General features: G+C 33.8%; 1 long non-coding RNA gene across 1 annotated transcript; it reads left to right on the plus strand.

Moving 5' to 3' along the window:
- Positions 1-424: 424 nt before the first annotated feature.
- On the plus strand, positions 425-1,212 carry LOC141717346 (uncharacterized). Its single transcript, XR_012573583.1, has 3 exons — positions 425-571; positions 704-913; positions 1,076-1,212. It is a non-coding gene; the product is annotated as an uncharacterized LOC141717346 (long non-coding RNA).
- Positions 1,213-10,989: the final 9,777 nt, after the last annotated feature.

Genomic DNA, 10,989 nt, shown 5'->3' on the forward strand with positions numbered 1-10,989 from the left:
AACAAATATATTTCCCAGATTTATTTTTCCCCCTTCCAAAATCACTTCTTCCTTTTCCCCCTTACCTCACCTCCCTCTCTCTCCCCCGTCTCTTTCCTCTCGCTCTCGGTCTCACATCTCTCTCTCTCTCTCTCTCTCTCTCTTTCCCTCTCTCTCTACATATATATTACTATCTCTCCGTCTTACATTATCTGTCACCATCTCACATTATTTCTAATTAGGGTTCCAATTGAACCCCAAATTGAAGAACATCTACGATTAATCAAACTCAAGCTTCGAGAAACCTAATTTGTGAAGAATCTGGCTTGGTTTCATTGTTCAATTGGATTTTGTTTATTCTTCATCTTGATTTATTTCCTAATTATTATTGGGTTTGGTTTTTAATTTTGTTTTTTTTCCTTTTTCAACAGATTTGGAAGTTCATTGAGCTTCTTCAACATTTTGGATTCAATTGAGATGTCTTAATTTCTTCTCCTCCTCTCATACGCCGTTGTCATTATCATCATGTTGTTGACTCTTTTTAATCATGATTAGGAACGTTATCTCGATCTCTCTCTTCACCAACAACAAGGTTTACTTTCTTTCCTTTCATTCGGATCCCAAATAAACATTATATATGCCTTTAATTTTTTTTTCTGTGTATATATGTGGCTGTTATATTGAGTACCTCAACTATTTTGTTGCCTATGCTCTTGTAAGGCAGTGGTTTCAAGTTTATATCAGTGCTGCGTCACCAGATGATGAGTAGTTGTTAGATGCTCTGGCTTGGTTCCTAACAGACTCGTTTACTAAACAGTTTTTGGGGAATAATGAAGCATGCTATAGGCGGTACAGGGCAAATTGTGCTGTCTGCAAATCAGATGACAGTGCAGCAACTGTTTTCCTTGTTTGTTGGTAGCGGAGAATAGATAAAGTAAATTTCTGGCCTTGAATATACTTGTTCATCAACAGATACATTTGCTAATTTCTTCCTTTTTATGGTCATCGACTTTGTCAAAATTATTTAATCAAGCCTTGGAAACTTTAATTTCTTTCCTGACTAGAAGTTGGTACTTTGAAAAATTGTATTTTTTAGTTCTATGGCAAAAGGATGAGAGGAGCTGAAGAAACCAGACCTAAGGTCAGTAAGCTGCAACACCAATGGCTGATCCTTTCTCTAGAGATATCCTTGCAGAAATTCTAAAAAGACTGCCTCTGGTATCTGTGCTCCGGTCGAGGTGCGTTCAGAAATCATAGTATCATCTTATATACCACACACAGTTTTGGTTCGTTCAGAAATCATGGTATTAACTTCCAAATGATTGGACTGTTTGTTTTGGTGCTATTTGGGGGGGGGGAGGTTCTATTCCACACGCAGTTCCCAGGGTATGCTTTGTTTGAACTTGTAATCATTTTGATTGATTAGAATTTTATTTAGCAAAAAGAAAGGAAAATAACAGGTGTTGTCATTAGAACTATTGTGAATTAAAGTGTTGATGATAATTGATAAATAATATGTTGATTTCTAATTTTCTGCATGTAGGCATGTTATATACTGAAGCTATATCAATGCCAGTGAAAGCATAAGTCTGTCATAGAATGTACTTGCTCGTTCTACTCAAGTCTTTTTCAAGGTATGGAGAAACGTCGATGATATGTTTAATTTGACGCAAACTGTAGTTGAAATCGAGCCTCAGTTCCTATATTATCTTTAGAATATCAAAAATAAATATGGAATGGATTTAATAATCACAATGATGGGTTTCTGTAGAGTGTAGACCAGTTGCTAGAAGCATAAACTAAGTGCACACTGATTTTGCTAATTTTACTTGATTTCTTCGGAACATACTTGAACCTGTATTTGCATAGGGTGCAACAAAAATGCATATTCAGGCAACTAGTCCAACTATCCAAACCAACACAGGTAATATATTTGTTGCACTTGTAAATGTCAGATTGTAAGAAAGCTATCATTTTTATATATTAAATAGATCACATGTATTACTGTGATGTTAAAGAGTTTGTAGTCTGTCTACAAAGGAATGCTAAACTAGCTATAAGTCTGTTTAGTTATAAGTCTCTAACAATTATTCTATGATGTGCTTAAATTTTTATTTATATTTTGGTATTCTTTTGCTTGAAAAATGATATCATTCTAAGATGTTTATAGTTAAAAATATTAACTTAATAGTTTAAATCGAAAAATTGTTATTCATATCTATTCCGTCATAATCCTGGCATGTATGTTGTTTAGATATATATTCAATGTGATATATTTATAGTTTATGGTTAGAGTTATGTCTCGAAGAGCCTTCATTTCTTTATATGTAACCACTTTGTTTGCTGGTTTAAGCTAAAATTATTGTTCATTTTTACTTTTCAGCGGCTTAATCTTGCTGAAGATGTTGTCAGAGTACATTGATATGAATGATTCTTTGTCAGCGCTTTCTACCGAAATTGTGTAGCGTGTTGTTGAGCTCTTGAAGTTCTTTAACACAAAGACTTGCCAGCTTGTCCTTGGTGTTGGGACCATGCATGTATTCTACATAAGACAGTAATTCGCCCTTCTGTATGACTGCAGTGTACTTTGTACTATTAAAATAATTTGAAACGATATGCTAGTCATTTAGCCCACTGATGACATATGTTTATAAGATGATTTTCTTTTGTTTTGTGATATAAGTTTCACACTTGATAGCCTATTTATTTGAATTGAAATAGATGTCAGAGCCGTAAAGGAAAAGAATGGTGTTTACATTCCATATAAAAGATTCACACAGGATGAAACTAGAAAGAAGGTAACCTTTTATAGACATTACACAAACAGTATTGAATACTATATAGTCAATCTCTGTATCCATGTTTTGAATTTTGAAGACAACATAGTATTATTTCTGTGTATGTTTTGTAAATTACTTCCAATCAATTATGATATGAAAGCATAACATCAAATGATAATGTCAACGTTGCCAAGTAGTTTCAGTGTGCATGCATTTGTTTGTGTAATTTTTGGCTATCTTACCTCTTTAAAAATTGTTACTTTTTGATACATGGTAACACCAAGTGTGGGCCCAAAAGCATGGTAATTGCAGGTTAATTTTTTTCTCAAATGATTAACTAAGCTTGTCTTTCCAATTTAATGTGAAAGATGTGAATCAATATAGCGTGTTTTATTGAAACATTTAATAATAATGTTCACTCCCTGTGTTATGGTTTGATTCATTTTAGCAGTGATTAGTGCCCGTGAGAAGGCAAATAATGATGAGACTTGCAAGAAGATTGGAGCTGACATGATAAGAAGACTAGCCCGCATAAAAGGGGATGACTTGAGTACTAGGAATATGGTTGATTTTAAACACTGAGATTAGTTGTACTTATCACCGGAATAGTTTGTTTAAAATGATAGTAGTATTTGATATAAGTTGTAGACATTGAGAATTTGTTGATCTTGAATTCGATTGGGTAATAATATATATATTGGTTGATTTTTGATAATCAAGTTTTTTCAGTATTGTGGTTAATTGTGTTATATTCGATGTTAATATAGGGATATCAGCATATGTAAAAAGGGTAATAACATCAATTCTAGAATAAACAACCGATGTCTATTTTTGAAATTAACATTGGTTATATTAAAGAAAATGATGTTAAAATAGGTTTTTAACAATGGTTACATATATATAACCGATGTCTAATCTGACATTTGACATCAGAATTTTTCCAGAACCGTTGTGAAAGTCTGTCTTAGACATCGGGTAAAAACCGATGTCTATGAAAAAATACATTTAACATCAGTCGCGAAGACATCAGTCATTTTTTACATAGACATCGGTTTTTAACCGATGTCTAAGGTGTTTTTTCTAGTAGTGTTTGTATAAAATATGTCAACATGGTCAACATAGTAAACTTCTTCCAAAATTAGTATAAAATCGGTAAAGACAATGTTTGATATTACTGTTATTTCATTCTAGCATTTAAGATATTTAGTACCCTAAGACTGAGATGAATATTTGTCAAACTAAAAAGAATAGAAAAAATAATCGAGAAGTTTCCACAACATTGGATTCGGAGCACAAGACGACTAAACTGAAAATATACTCAGTTGCATCAGCTCACATGAGATCATTTCACCTATCATGGATATCTTTCTTTATTTTTTTGGATCGACCTTTTCTGATAGCCCCCTAATACCTTTGATTTGCAACCCTAACTTGACCTTAACATACATCGGATATGATGTGATTGCAGCAGTTTCTGGAGCTGTGTTTGCAAGGATTGTGACGTGGACGTTATGTGACTTGTTTGCACCTCGTGTCGCCTCTGCAACACTAATCCACCTTATAGCACCTGCATTTTTAGAACACGGGTTGATATCTCTTAGTGAACCGAAACTGATAATTCTAAGTAATATTTTAGGTGAACTAGAATCTAAGTTTTCAAACTTCGATGTCATAGTATTAGAAGTAATTTGGGATTTATCGCCCTCATTTGTTTTACTTGTAGATTTATCTATCATAAGGATAGTTACGGTTTACTCTTATGATATACTTTGTAATTTGTAATTTGGCTTTACGGTGGATTAGAAGTAATTTATGATTTATCACCCTCATTTTTTTACTTGTAGATTTACCTATAGCACAAGAGTAGTTACGGTACTGTTTTGATCTAATAATATTACATTACAATCTGAATATAATCAAGTGTGTATACTGTAGTTCTAATTTAGGAGCGGTCACCCCTCATTTACTTGTATGTAGCGCAATAAAAAGGGGTTTATAACAATAAAAGGCTTCTCAGGAGGCGGATCCAATAGCCGGCAAAGAGCCGAAGATGATACTAATGAGTAAAACTGAGCTCAACGTGATTGTATTTGGGTATCTTCAAGAATCTGGTACAGGCTCACTCGATCAAATCAAAATATATTTATTTTTTTTACTTTCTTTTTTGTATTTATGGTATTTTTTTTGGTAATTGTGTGCTTGTATTTTAGAAACATGTTTCTTCTTAGCCATATATATGTTTTAGTTGGGGCTGTTAAATTTGGAGAAGTATTATGTATATGCCGTTTTTGTATAACTGAGGTTGAATTATGGATATAAAAATTTAATGTCTTTTCAAATGTTTGTGCATGTATGTAGTGCATTAATTTACTTATGGAATTGTGAATACGCACTTGTGCATGCCCAGATTCACTTGGATGTCAGTTAGTGTTTTCGAAATACTTGGTACAATTTTGTAACGAGGGTATTCAGAACAAGTATATGCGTTAATTTTTAAACAATCGTTCGATGTCAGTTCGGCTTTTGAGATTGCAGGTGCTTTAAGGAGCATCAGTCCAGCAGAGGTGACACAAGGTCCAAACTAGATCCAAACTAGTCACATAATATTCTCATCACAATCCTTCCAAACACAGGTCCAGAAACTTTGATGTAATCACAACATTCCCGATGTCTGTTGAGGTCAAGGTTGTCGCGAATCAGAGGCAGGAGGGGTAAAGCAATAAAGGTGGGTACAAAACAAGCAAACAAAGATATCCAAGATAGGTGAAATGCTCTCATGTGACGTGCTGCGATTGAGGGTATTCTCAGTTTAGTCGCCTTGTGCTCTGAATCCACGGAGTGGAAAACCCTGGATTATTTCCTCTATTGGTGGTTTCTATTTGAGAAATATACATCTCATTTTTAGGATGCTAAATATATCAAATTGTAGAAAGAGATGAAAATAATATCCAACACTGTCTTTGTCAAATTTATACTAAATTTTGGAAGAGCATGACATATGTTGACAAGGTTGATATTTGTATAAAATATGTCAACATTGTCAACATATGTAAACTTCTTCCAAAATTAGTATAAAATCGGTAAAGACAATGTTTGATATTACTGTTATTTCTTTGTAACATTTAAGATATTTAGTATCCTAAGACTGAGATGAATATTTGTCAAACTAAAAAGAATAGAAAAAACAATCGAGAAGTTTCCACAACACTGGATTCAGAGCACAAGACGTCTAAACTGAAAATATCAGTTGCATCACCTCACATGAGATCATTTCACCTATCATGGATATCTTTCTTTGTTTTTTTTGGATCCACCTTTTCTGATAGCCCCCTAATACCTCTGATTTGCAACCGTAACTTGACCTTAACATACATCGGATATGATGTGATTACAACAGTTTCTGGAGCTATGTTTGCAAGGATTGTGACGAGGACGCTATGTGACTTGTTTACGCCTCGTGTCGCCTCTGCAACACTAATCCACCTTACAGCACCTGCATTTTTTGAACACGGGTTGATATCTCTTAGTGAACCGAAACTGATAATTCTAAGTAATATTTTAGGTGAACTAGAATCTAAGTTTTCAAACTTTGATGTCATAGTATTAGAAGTAATTTGGGATTTACCGCCCTCATTTTTTTTACTTGTAGATTTATCTATCATAAGGATAGTTACGGTTTACTCTTATGATATAATTTGTAATTTGGTTTTACGGTGTATTAGAAGTAATTTGTGATTTACCACCCTCATTTTTTTACTTGTAGATTTACCTATATCACAAGTAGTTACGGTACTGTTTTGATCCAATAATATTGCATTACAATCTGAATATAATCAAGTGTGTATACTGTAGTTCTAATTTACAAAGGAGCGGTCACCTCATTTCCTTGTATGTAGCGCAATAAAAAGGGGTTTATCACAGTAAAGGGGTTTATCTATCATAAGGATAGTTACGGTTTACCCTTATGATATAATAATTTTACATTACAATTTGATTATAATCAAGTGTGTGTACCGTAATCCTAATTTATGAAGGAGTGGCCAGCTAATTTTCTTGAATGTAGCGCAATAAAAAGGGGTTTATAATAGTAAAAGTTTTATCCGGTGGCGGATCCAATATCCAGAAAAGATGATATCAATGAGCAAAACTGATCTCAACGTGATTGTATTTGGGTACCTCAAGAATCTGGTACACTAGCACTCATGAATTCATTTTTTTTACGCTTGTATTTTCTTTTTTTTATTTCATGTGTGCTGTTATTTTAGAAACCCATTTTTTATTAGCCCTGTATATGATGTATTTGGAAGCATGTTAAATTTGGAGAAGTATCATGTGTATGTTGCTTTTGGATAATTGGGGTAATGTCTTTTGATATGTTAGTGTGTGTGTGTTGCATTAATTTACTTACGGAATTGTGATTATGCACCTGTGCAAGTTCAGATTCACTTGGATGTCAGTTCGTGTTTTTGAGATACTTGGTGCAATTTAGTTATGAGTGTATCCAGAACAAGTATATGCGTAATTTTCAAACAATCCTTAGATGTCACTTAGGCTTTTGAGACTGCAGGTGCTTTAAGGAGCATCAGTCCTGTAGAGGTAGTACAAGCTCCAAACTAGGTCCAAAGATGTCACATAATGTTCTCTATCACAATCCTTGCAAATACTTGATTGTTTTCCGATGTCTATTGAGGTCAAGGTTGTCGCGAATATGAGGTATAAGGAGTGAAACAGCAAAAGTGGATAAAAAACAAGCAAAGAAAGATATCCAAGGGATAAGTAAAGTGCTGCGATTAAGGGTATTCTCAGTTTAGTCGCCTTGTACTCCGAATTTACGGAGTGGAATACCCTTGATTGTTTTCTCTATTGGTATCTGTTTGAGAAATATCTATCTCATTTTTAGGGTGCTAAATAGATCAAATTCTAGAAAGAGATGATAAGAATATCAAACTTCGTCTTTGCCGATTTTATATTAAATTTTGGAAGAAGGTGACACATGTGGACGAGGTAATATCCAACTCCGTCTTTGCCAATTTTATACTAAATTTTGGAAGAAGGTGACATATGTTGACGAGGTTGATATTAATAAATATGTCGACCTCGTCAACATATGTTAACTTCTTCCAAAATTTAGTATAAAATCGGCACAGACATTGTTTGATATTACTATTATCTCTTCCTAGCATTTTCAGATAATTAGCACCCTAAGCCTGAGATGGATATTTCTCAAACAAAAACCAATAGAAAAAACAATCGAGGGTTTTCTACGACACTGGATTCGGAGCACAAGGCGACTAAACTAAGAATACACTCAGTTGTATCACCTCACATGGCATTTCAACTATCATGGATATTTTTCTTTGTTTGTTTGTATCCACCTTTTCTATTCCGCCTCTTATATCTCTGATTTGCGACAACCTTAACTTGACCTTAACATACATCGGAAATGTTGGGATTGCAGCAGTTTCTGGAGATGTGTTTGAAAGGATTGTGATAGGGACATTATGTGACTTGTTTATATCTCTGATTTTTAGAAGTTAATCGAAACTTCTAAAAATAAGTGACTTCTTAAGTGAACTGGCATCTAAGTTTTCAAACTATGATGTCATAGTATTACATGTGTGGAGACTGCGTCCCACGTACAAGAACTGTACCATGTACCGGCATTACCTGCTTGCTGTGTAACACTGTTTTGATCAGTTAGGTCAAGTGTAAATGCTGAAAGAGTAAGTATATAATTTAGACTCTGTATATAGTTTGATGGGCCTGTTGGAGGTGTAGGAAGAAAGAGGAATGCAGTGCCAGAATTAGAAGGGATGTGTTTCAAGGAACATGGTGGATAGGGGTTGTGAGTGCAGGATCATTTGAAGTTTGTGCTGACTAATTGAATGAAAAGGTAAGAGCATTTTTCACTGGAGAAAAATAATTGCCAGTCTGATATATCCTTGATGTTAGTCCTCAGAGTTATTGTAAATTAAAAAAAGCTAGACTTCCATTAGAAAGGTTGTTAAATTTGTGCTCTAATATTAGCATGTAGTTGCATGTGCTTGGAGTCCATTGGGTTCGCTTCTTGCATCAGGGTCAGTCTAGTTTTTATGATGAGTTTATTAACATATTGATTATAAGAGACCGTACCTAATAATAGTGTTCTAATTCCTATGGTGCGTTTATTAATGTTAATACATAATAATAAATACTGTACATGTCTCACAAAGTACAAATAGGTATTCATGCATATATTCAGTGGCATAAACATATATTAGATAGAGGATAGGAAAGAATGTTATATATTTACTCAAAAGAATTTTAGAATATAAAGCGATTGAATTTTTGAAGGAGGATTAAGTTGATAGTGCTTACATACATTTTGAATATGTTTCCCTCCACTTATCAAAGATACTTTTTCTTTCCTTAGACCTTAACTATATAAACTTCATACATGAATACATAATCCCAAGGGATTTCATCTGAAAATTAATTAAATACTTGATGTATGGTTGTTTACTTTTGGTATGTTCTCCCTTACGTACTGTTCTGAATTATCAAAATTTAACTTTTTTCATCTTTCTTATTAAAATTTAAGTATATTAAAATTTTCAGGCTTTCCGGTGTACTAGAAATGATTTATAAATTATGGTACTCATTATTAATTTTTTTATTTGTAGATTTATCTATCAATTTTGACACATTAATACACATTATCTATCTAGGGGAGCATGCTTATTGTTGCCATGTTCCCTCAAACCATCCTCAAGAACCTTACATTTTTAAATTTTACATCTAAAATGCATATTTTGTCTCCTATTCTCCCCTCAAAATAGTTCTCAATATCTCATATATCATGTCCCACGTACTACATCCTAGATAATTATTATTTCATGTAAACTGACTTCCTCAAAATCTTGTAAGAGAGATTTACCTTCTTCCGGTTCTATACGATCTAATAAAATAACCTGCTTTTCTATTTCTCGCTACTCAGGATTTAGTGAATATAGTCAAGTGGGATCCTATTGATCAGTTACGGGCTTCATGCTCAGATGATCACGCTGCAAAGTTAATTTATTCAGTCTGTTACAATGTCAAAGTATTCTAACATATTCCTTGTTCATTGTATCGTGTTGATTCCTAATGCATACAGATACAGTAGTTCATTAGATATTAATGTAATTGCTCATAGTATTACTTGTAATGGTTGTTCAAGTGGTAAAGAGTTTAAACTCATATAACCATTTTGCAGACTTGGAGCATGAAACAGGAAACCTGCTTACTATAGCACATTTGCACGATTGTAAAAATTGGGTTTATATAACCTTTTTTTGCAATATGTCTTGTATTGTCTTCTTTAAATGAAGCGACTGGTAGGCCACCATTTAAATCATCTAACAGTTTTAGAATATGTTCGTCACATCCAAAAATTTGGCACCAAGACTTCTGGCATATGCAGCATTATGCCTATCAATTGGATATTCATTAGTTCTGAATTGTTAATTAGTGAGATTACCTTATAAAAGTGCAATTGGATTCTGTATTATTATTTGATTTTTTCTGTACTCGTGCACTTGTTGGTGGTATACACCATCAGGGGGTGTCCTGCAGGGCCTGGTACAAACATTTCAAACTTTTGTGGGCAAGGTAAACAGTTCTGAATACTGTAAGAGTCTTACGGAGCTATGCTAGCTAAACCTGCCTTTAGTTTTATTCTATAGTTTTTACTAAAACACCAGTCTTATAAAGGCAAACCTTATTTTCTTTTGATGACCTGCTTCCTAGGGTTTTTCTATTGATGTCCTTGAGCCATTATTGGTTTTCCAGTTTGTATCTGGACATACGACATCAGTGTAAGAATGTATCTTTAACCCAACCTGGCCAGATTAATTATGACATGCCCTAAGAATGCAGTTTTGGACATTGCAGTTTTGGACATTGCAGTTTGGACATTGCAGTTTGGACATTGACTGTTTCTTTACAGTAATATTGATTTCGTTTGGTCCATGCCATCTATTTCTCTCAATTCTTTTTTAGTGATGTATACTTTTCAAAAATCATAATAATTTAATTCCTCAAACACACTTAAGGCTATTAAGTGAGCGTGGCACTTGGGTAACTTGGTTAATAATACTTGACAATAATGTGATAAAACAAATGGGGGCTTGTTCAACATTTTCCTCTCTTGAAAGCCGATTGCATTGGAATATGTTCGATGATCACTTTGTCAAAATTTTAAAATCTAGCA

Source organism: Apium graveolens, chromosome 4, assembly GCF_009905375.1.
Source record: "Apium graveolens cultivar Ventura chromosome 4, ASM990537v1, whole genome shotgun sequence".
NCBI lineage: Eukaryota > Viridiplantae > Streptophyta > Magnoliopsida > Apiales > Apiaceae > Apium > Apium graveolens.